The sequence below is a fragment of the Triticum aestivum genome, chromosome 1A (assembly GCF_018294505.1).
Source record: "Triticum aestivum cultivar Chinese Spring chromosome 1A, IWGSC CS RefSeq v2.1, whole genome shotgun sequence".
Lineage (NCBI taxonomy): Eukaryota > Viridiplantae > Streptophyta > Magnoliopsida > Poales > Poaceae > Triticum > Triticum aestivum.
In genome coordinates, this window is record NC_057794.1 from 586108821 (window position 1) to 586118108 (window position 9288).

Below are 9288 nucleotides of genomic sequence, written 5' to 3' on the forward strand. Positions count from 1 at the left end.
GATAACTTATACCACGGGAGCACCCCCCGGCCCTCTCGCTCGACCAAAACTCTCGAGGACACCCAAACCCTAGAAAAAACGATGTCGGTCTCCTACCCCCTCCCGCCGCGCCCCTACCCTTGAAGCATTGCCGAGGCCACCCCAAACCCGGAATAAGCTAGGTCTACGTTTGCCACTAATATATCCACATGCTGCCATGATTGTGTAATAATTGCCATGTTGTAATATTTGTAGAAACAATGGAGCACGGGCGAGACGAGGAAGCAGAAGAGGTGTTGGGGGACATAATCTTAGCCGAAGGTAATGTCTTGTCGTATCTTAACGATAATGATGGTCTGGAAGAACAAAGTGAAGAAGCAGGCTACGGTGATCGAATAATGCAGGAGGAAAGACATGATTATGATGGCTCCGGTGACCCAATGCTGGTGCAAGAAGGAGACCGTGGTGACGGCTCCGGTGACCGAACAAAGTCCGGCCAGGTAAATATATTAGTTAAGCCTGTGCTGACTAGCTAATTGATGCATTCATTGTTTTGGTATGTACACATATTAATTAACTCTCATCTTTCTTCTTTTTTCTAGCCCTCCGGATCGAGCACAACTTCGGTAAAGAGACGAGGCCCGAAGAAAAAGTTGCGCTCGGATGAAAGGTTTGAGATCACAGCAATCGCGCGCGATGGCCAACTGATTGAACCCATCCGGACAAAGGAAGCATTTTCTGCTCAGTGCGGGGTTCTTGTTAGGGACAAGATCCCGATCAGCATCCACCAATGGTATAAGCCTAAGAACGAAGACCCTGAGGTGTCTTATGTCAATGATATGCAGAAAGATGATCTTTGGACTGAGCTGAAGGAAAATTTCACCCTACCGCCAGAGGAGGATCCGGAGAAGCCAGTTCAAGAGCAATTAATCAAGTCTCATGCTCTTAAGAAGATGGCAGACCTATTCAGGAGGTGGAAGAATGAGCTGAAAACGTTTGTCGACAAAGAAGAGACACCAGAATTCATCGGCAAATATGAGAAGATCAGAGATCACTGGCCCGCATTTTTGGCCCACAAGACATCGAAAAAGAGTAAGAAGATGTCAGCGACAAACAAGGAAAATGCTGCGAAGAAGAAGCTTCACCATCACACGGGGTCAGGTGGCTACCTCAAAGCCCGACCTAAGTGGGCCAAGGCTGAGAATGATCTGCTTGATAAAGGGATCGAACCAGATACAATGAACTGGCCAAACCGTTGCCGGACTTGGTTCTTCGGGGCTGGCGGAACCTTGGACCCTATATCAAGGAAAGTGCGTTTGGACGGATGAGCAAATGAGAATACCAATCAAGAGGCTTCAGCACTATATCGATGCAGCGCAGCAAGGGACGTTCGTTCCAGACAGAGAGAACGACGAGCTCACAATGGCCCTCGGGAATCTTGAGCACCCTGGACGGACACGAGGCACGCCAGGCTCCGTTTCATGGAAGGCTGGTTTTCCAGACGCAGGCGGTTACAAATGCCAGGAGAGGAGGAAAAAAGTGGAGCATGCCCAAATTTAGACGCTGCATGAAAGGGTTCAAGCGCTAGAGGAACGAGAAGTAGCTCGCAGCAAGCGACCTGCCGAAACTACCCCCGAAGCTACCCCACCATCTCAGCGGAGAAGCAGTGTGGCTTCCACCGAGCTGCTTTAGCCGGAGCATGTCTTGACGGCTCCTGCTAGCTACCCCGTGGATGCTATCACGGAGTCTCAACATTGCCACCTTATGACGCAATGGCAGAACTTCAAAGTCAAGGCGGTTGTCGGCTCTGTTCGACCTCTTGAACCCGACGCAACTTTTCACTGTCGTCTGATTCCATAAGGATACGCTAGGGTGACGGTGGACGAAATAACGGAGGGATTTGAGGACCTCCAGCTTGACCACGCTACCGGTGAAGGGGAGAGTCGGCTGGGTTCTTGTCTATTGACTCCATGCCTATGGCGGAAGGAGCTCATCAACCTTCTGAACTGGACGCCTCCGCCTCCTCCTCCTCCGGCGAGTCGGGGCACTCCGCCTCCTCCTCCGCCTCCTCCTCCGGCGAGTGATCAGGGCACTCAGCCTCCTTCTCCGGCGCGTGGCGGCACTCCGCCTGCGCCGACGCGCCCAAGCAGCCAGCCTCCTCCTTCTCCGCCTCGTCAGCAAGGGTGGAAGAGACCCGCTGCCGCTTCGGCTACTCCGGCGCGTCGTAGTACTTCTCCTCCGCCTCGTAAGCAAGGAAAGAAGACAGCCGCAGCCGCTTCATCTGCTCTGCCGGCGTCTAGCAGTACAGCCAGAGGCGGGAGGCAATACAGATTCGGTCCTTATCTGAAGACTCCAGAGAAGTTACCATATGAGAGGACCCCGGAGGAGAACGCGAAGATCGCGTGAGCCAAAGTGACGAACTTCTTTCAAAGGGTGAAAGCAAAGAAACATCCACCTCCGGAGGAGAAGGTAGATCCGGTGAAAGCGAAGCGCACTCTGGCTGCCCTGACAAAACCACCAAAGTCTCCGCCGAAAGGCAACTATGACCACATTATTGCAAAGACATTTGTCGAAGTGGAGCGGTCGGGAAGTACTGTCAGTGATCAAAGGATAAAAGAAGGACGAGCTGGGAAAACAATTGCCCAGCTCGGCGAACAAGCGAATCAATCGTGCCCCCCGCTCAAGGTGTCTAGCGACATCGTCGCTAATGATCCGAGGATGGTGTCCGGTTATAGCAATCTTGGAGATTACCTGCCCGACGATGTACATTACGATTTCTTGGAGGTGGAGGACAAATACGAGTACAGGAAGCCTCTCGTCAAAGATGAAAGATCTCTAACAAAGATGATGCGAAGATTCCATGATTGATACATGAAAACCTGCAGAGAGTCTGGGAGGAGGGATACTTTGACGCTGAGAGTTAGAGAGGAGCATGACCTCGTTGGAATTGAACTGTTGAATGTTCCATTTGAGGAGTTCTTCCAGTTTTTCAATCAAAAGGCCCTCGATAAAGCAACGGTCACTTGCTACTGTCTGTAAGTAGTACTACTTCTGTCATTAATTCTCTCTATATAGGTCAGCTCTTTCATTGCATGTATTTATAATTATCCTCACTATATTACGCAGATTGGAGATCACCGAATTGAAGAAAAGAAAAATCGGTGATATTGGGTTCATTAACACAAATCTCATAGATGCAACCGAGGTTAAATATCATGCCGAAATACCGAGGCCAACTTGCTACGATCGTTGGTAATAAATGAAAACAAAGATATAATACTCTTTCCTTACAACTTCAAGTGAGTGTTACTGTCTTATGCATATTCGGTTTTCCTTATTAGTCTAGGTTATAGTAATGTAATTGATGAGTTATGCATGAGTGCGCAGCTTCCACTATATTCTCCTAGAGATTAAGCTTGAGCAGGGACTAGTAACCGTCTTAGACTCGAGACAAAAAGATCCCCAGGACTAAGCGGACATGACTCAAATGCTCGAGAAGTAAGTTAAATCGATCATTATCCACCATATCAGCAACTTTGTTCATTTCCTGATATCAAGTAATTGTTTTCTTTGTCTGGCAGGGTTTGGAGAAAATTCACCAAAAAAGCTCCGGGACTGCCGAAGAAGCTGCAATTTAGACACCCGAAAGTAAGTACTATAGTAACATGTTCCGCGCATCTCCTAGTGATTCAAGCGCTAGTTTCATCAATACTATTTGGCATGCTTGCTTATCAGTTTGATTAACCTCTATTTCTTGTAAAGTGGTTGTGGCAGGAATAAGGGAACGATTTCTGTGGATACTACGTTTGCGAGTCTATCTGCCACACGACCTGTGAACGGGGGTACTCTGGCGAACAATATGAAGTGCGTAAGCAATAATATTCATAATTTTATTTTATTACCGTCATTTGTGTTAAGTTTAATTCATTCATATATATATATATATATATATATATATATATATATATATATATATATATATATATATATATATGTATTGACCCCCTTGTTCAAATTAGATCTTTCGGATGCGGAATGAACTCCTACCACCAGATCGTATGCGAGCAATTCAAGAGTAATTGGCGGCATTCTTCCTTGACCACGTGATCACTGAAGACGGAGAATACTATGTGGACCATGTGTTCATATATAATTAGGAGATTATATTGTAAGAGATAATTATTGTATATATGTAGCCGGTAGTGTCGGATAGATATATGAGAACTTGTTGTTCGACCAATCTCTCAGAGAAGGAGAGGTGGTCGATATCACTTCTCTCTGTATGCATATGTTCATGACGATCTTCTGTTTCCTTCATTTGCTTACTAGCTAGCGTGTCTAGTCCTCTCTATACGTATATATAGTGTCGACCAAGCACGGACATAAGAGAGGACACTTCTCTCTATTAATTAGCTAGCTAACACAATATATGAAACACCTAAATTAACCCCCCAAAACCCCCACCCCCCCCCCTTCAAAAAAAAACAAAAACCCCAGCCCCTGAAATGCTGACGCGTGGATGCCTATTGGTCCCGGTTGGTGCCACCAACCGGGACCAAAGGCCCTCCTGCCTGGGCTCGACGCACCGGCCACGTGGAGGCCCATCTGTCCCGGTTTGTGTAAGAACCGGGACTAAAGGGCTAGGGCATTAGTAACGACCCTTTAGTCCCGGTTCAAAAACCGGGACAAAAGGCCCTTACCAACCGGGACAGATGACCCTCTTTCTACTAGTGATACCGGTTTTATCAGTTTGTTATTTTTGGTTTTTCGTTGGTCCTTGTCTAGCTTGTTATTTTTTTCTTTGAATGTTACTATCCCGGAGAATTTTGCTGCTAGTAATTCTCTACATATGTTATTTTGGAATAACGCTACACGTACAAATGAGTTACAAGGTTTTACAAAAAGGATTAACTTGATTGGTCAATAGATGAGGAACACAGATCACCCTCCTGAAAATCAGGAGGAGAGGCAAGTTTGTAATTGGTTACTAGATGAAAAGAGCCTGAAAAATTCTGTATTCTTTTGTACATCTAGCATTTCTGTGTTATTTTGTCCAGCTATTTTTCGTCTGTCAACGAAGTTGCTGTGTTTCCATTGAATCTGTAAAAATTTAGGTCGGCCCTGATCCCCCAATGGGTGGGTCAGCGAGGCCGAACGATTTTCTCGGAATGGGTCGGCCCGTGGCTTCTCAAATGGCCTTGAGGCCAATGGGGCCAGGGCTGGGTCGACCCATCCCCATCCTGCGTGTAGACGCATGCCTTTGACGAAAAACAAGAGAGTTTATTATTTCGCACTATAGTCCAACACCCAACCGCGACTGATCGAGACCGGCCGGCCGCATCAGGACTTGGTCACGACTATGTGCACTGAAATTGTCTCTAGTTAGTACTAGTTACTTGCGTGCAAAGGCAGTTAGATTTGTGAACGCGTAGCTGTCCACGTATTTTCTTTAAGAAAATGGAAACATCACCAGACAAGTGTACAGGTGCGTGTCGATTACGGCAATGTTTGATAGAGCTTCCGATGGCTCCGACGCCTCCTTATCATATACGTACCTGCGAGGGAAGAAGTGATTTTTTTCTCTCGATCATATCAAATGAGTCTTGGCTTGACTTATGATATATATAAAAGGAGTGGGCAACAAGAGGAATGAGTAGTCTCAAGTTGTCAATATGATGATCTCCCGTAGCAGCCACCAGCAGCAGCAGCTCCTGCTGTGCCTGCTCCTTCACTTGTGCCTCGGGATCCAGCTCTCCTACTCCATCGCCACCACCAGCAACCAAACTACGTGCCGGCCGGACCAGTCCTCGGCACTGCTCCGACTGCGGCGTTCCTTCTCCGCCACCACCGACTCCACATGCACCCTCGCGTCGTGGCGGGCTGGCACGGACTGCTGCCACTGGGAGGGCGTCACCTGTGCTGCCGCCGATGGCCGCGTCACCACCCTCGACCTCGCCGAATGCGGGCTGCAGAGCGCTGGCCTCCACCCGGCGCTTTTTGAGCTCACCTCCCTGAGCTACCTGGACCTCTCCTCCAACAGCTTCGACGAGTCCGAGCTCCCGGCCGTCGGGTTCGAGAGGCTCACCGAGCTCACCTACCTCAACCTGTCCTACACCGACTTGGTAGGCAAGATACCACACGGGATACGGCGGCTCAGGAAGCTGGTATCCCTAGATTTCACCAATTGGATTTATCTTGTTGAAGGCGACAACGACTATTTCCTGCCACTCGGCGAAGGAAGGTGGCCCATCGTAGAGCCAGATATTGGATCATTCGTTGCTAACCTTAGCAACCTCAAGGAGCTTTATCTAGGCAACGTCGACTTGTCCGGCAACGGGGCAACATGGTGCAGTGCCTTTGCTAATTCCACTCCACAGCTTCAGGTTCTCAATCTACCAAATACCCACATCGATGCTCCGATTTGTGAATCCTTGTCCACCATTCGCTCACTGACCAAGATCAACCTAAACTATAACAAAGTGTATGGCCAAATTCCAGAGTCCTTTGCTGACTTACCTTCCCTCAGTGTTCTTAAGCTTGCCTATAATCGCCTCCAAGGACGGTTCCCGATGAGGATCTTCCAGAACACAAACTTAACGGCTGTTGATGTTAGTTATAATTCCAAGGTATCTGGTCTGCTTCCCAATTTCTCATCACATAATATTATGATGAAGGAACTGCTTTTTAGCAACACTAACTTCTCTGGTCCCATTCCGAGGTCAATAAGTAATCTCACATCCTTGAAGAAATTAGGTATTGCAGCAACTGACTTTCACCAAGAGCAGCTTCCCACTTCAATTGGTGAGCTCAGATCATTAACATCACTACAGGTTTCTGGAGCTGGTATAGTAGGAGAAATACCATCTTGGGTTGCGAATTTGACTTATTTGGAAACTTTACAGTTCTCCAACTGTGGGTTATCTGGTCAAGTACCTTCCTTCATAGGTAACCTCGAGAACCTAATTACGTTGAAATTGTATGCATGCAATTTTTCTGGTCAAGTTCCTCCACATCTATGTAATCTTACTCAATTAGGCACCATAAATTTACATTCCAACAGTTTCCGTGGTACCATCCAACTCAGCTCGTTCTTCAAAATGCCCAACCTATTCAGCTTGAATCTTTCAAACAACAAGCTTTCCGTAGTAGATGGAGAATACAATTCTTCATGGGCATCCATCCAAAACTTTGATACTCTATGTCTAGCATCTTGTAACATATCCAAGCTCCCTAATACCTTGAAGCACATGCATCGCGTTGAAGTTCTTGACCTTTCAAACAATCACATCCATGGCCCTCTACCTCAGTGGGCATGGGATAATTGGATCAAGTCTCTCATCTTGATGAACATATCATACAACCAATTTAGTAGTGGTATTGGATATGGCCCTGTCATTTCTGCTAATATGTTTGTTATCGATATCAGTTATAACCTATTTGAAGGGCCTATACCTATACCAGGACCGCAGAACCAACTATTTGATTGCTCAAACAACCATTTCTCATCCATGCCATTCAATTTTGGTTCTCACTTAAGTAGTATTTCCCTACTCATGGCTCCTGGAAACAAGTTGTCTGGAGAAATTCCACAATCAATCTGTGAAGCAACAAGCCTTATGCTCCTTGATCTCTCCAATAATGATTTGATTGGCTCCATCCCTTCTTGTTTAATGGATGATATGAGTCGCCTCAATGTATTAAATTTGAAAGGAAATCAACTTCATGGAAGATTACCAAATAGCCTAAAGCAAGATTGTGCATTTGAGGCATTAGACTTTAGTGATAATCAGATTGAAGGACAATTACCTAGATCTCTAGCTGCTTGCAAAGACTTGGAGGTTTTTGATGTCGGGAAGAATCTTATTAATGATACATTTCCATGTTGGATGAGTATGCTTCCTAAACTTCAAGTCCTTGTTCTAAAGTCCAACTGGTTCATCGGAGATGTGGGGCCATCTATTTCAGAAGATCAAAATAGTTGTGAGTTTGGAAAACTTCGAATTATTGACTTGGCTTCAAACAATTTCTCTGGATTATTGCGAAATGAATGGTTTATGTCAATGGGATCCATGATGACTAAAGATGTCAATGAGACATTGGTCATGGAAACTCAATATGATCTACTTGACCAAACATACCAGTTCACCACTGCCATCACATACAAAGGATCTGATATTAGTTTTTCTAAAATATTGAGGACCATTGTCATCATTGATGTTTCTAATAATGCATTCTATGGCCCTATTCCTGAGTCAATTGGGGACCTTGTTCTACTCGGTGGGCTAAATATGTCACATAATGCCCTCATTGGACCGATACCATCTCAGCTTGGCATGCTACATCAACTTGAGTCACTAGACCTGTCTTCAAATGAACTTTCCGGAGAGATCCCATTGGAGTTGGCATCATTGGACTTTCTTTCAGTTTTGAATCTATCCTACAACCAGCTGCGGGGAAGAATACCTGAGTCTTCCCACTTCTTGACATTCTCTGATCTCTCATTTTTAGGAAACATTGGCCTATGTGGGTTCCAAGTGTCCAAAGCATGTAACAACATGACACCAGATACGGTTCTACATCATCCCAAGAAGGTATCAATAGACATTGTACTATTTCTTTTTGCTGGATTGGGATTTGGTGTCGGATTCGCAGTTGCAATTATCTTGACATGGGTGAGGGTGTCCCGGATTACCGAGGTCCTCACACAGCCGACCTGTCTCTCATGGTCCGTTTTAATGGGCCGCTCTAATTCATCAAAGAAAGGCCGGACTACAAGCGACCTCGTGCTCCAGCATGAAACCTCCGAAGACTTGGCGTCTCCTCCAAGAAATTTTAGCGTAGCCAGCATGTTTACCCCCTGATGGCAACCGACCATATGTAACCCTAGGTACCCCTGGTGTCTATATAAACCAGAGGGTTTAGGCCGTAGAGGCAGAACCATAACCATCACAGCCATCTAGGGTTTAGCTCATCTGATCTCGAGGTAGATCAACTATGTAATTGCCATACCATCACATCAATACAATCAAGCAGGACGTAGGGTTTTACCTCTTTGAGAGGGCCCGAACCTGGGTAAAACACCGTCTCTATGTTCCATGTTACCCATTGATTCCAAGATCCACAATTTGGAACCCCCTGGTGTAAATATGCCCTAGAGGCAATAATAAAATGGTTATTATTATATTTTCTTAATCATGATAAAGGTTTATTATTCATGCTTGAATTGTATTGACCGGAAACTTAAATACATGTGTGAATACATAAACAAATACCATATCCCTAGTAAGCCTCTACTAGACTAGCTCGATG

At 45.9% G+C, this 9288-nt stretch overlaps 1 pseudogene; it reads left to right on the top strand.

Moving 5' to 3' along the window:
* The first annotated feature begins 239 nt into the window (after nucleotides 1-239).
* Nucleotides 240-9032, top strand: LOC123070090 (uncharacterized; annotated as a pseudogene).
* The last annotated feature ends 256 nt before the right edge of the window (nucleotides 9033-9288 follow it).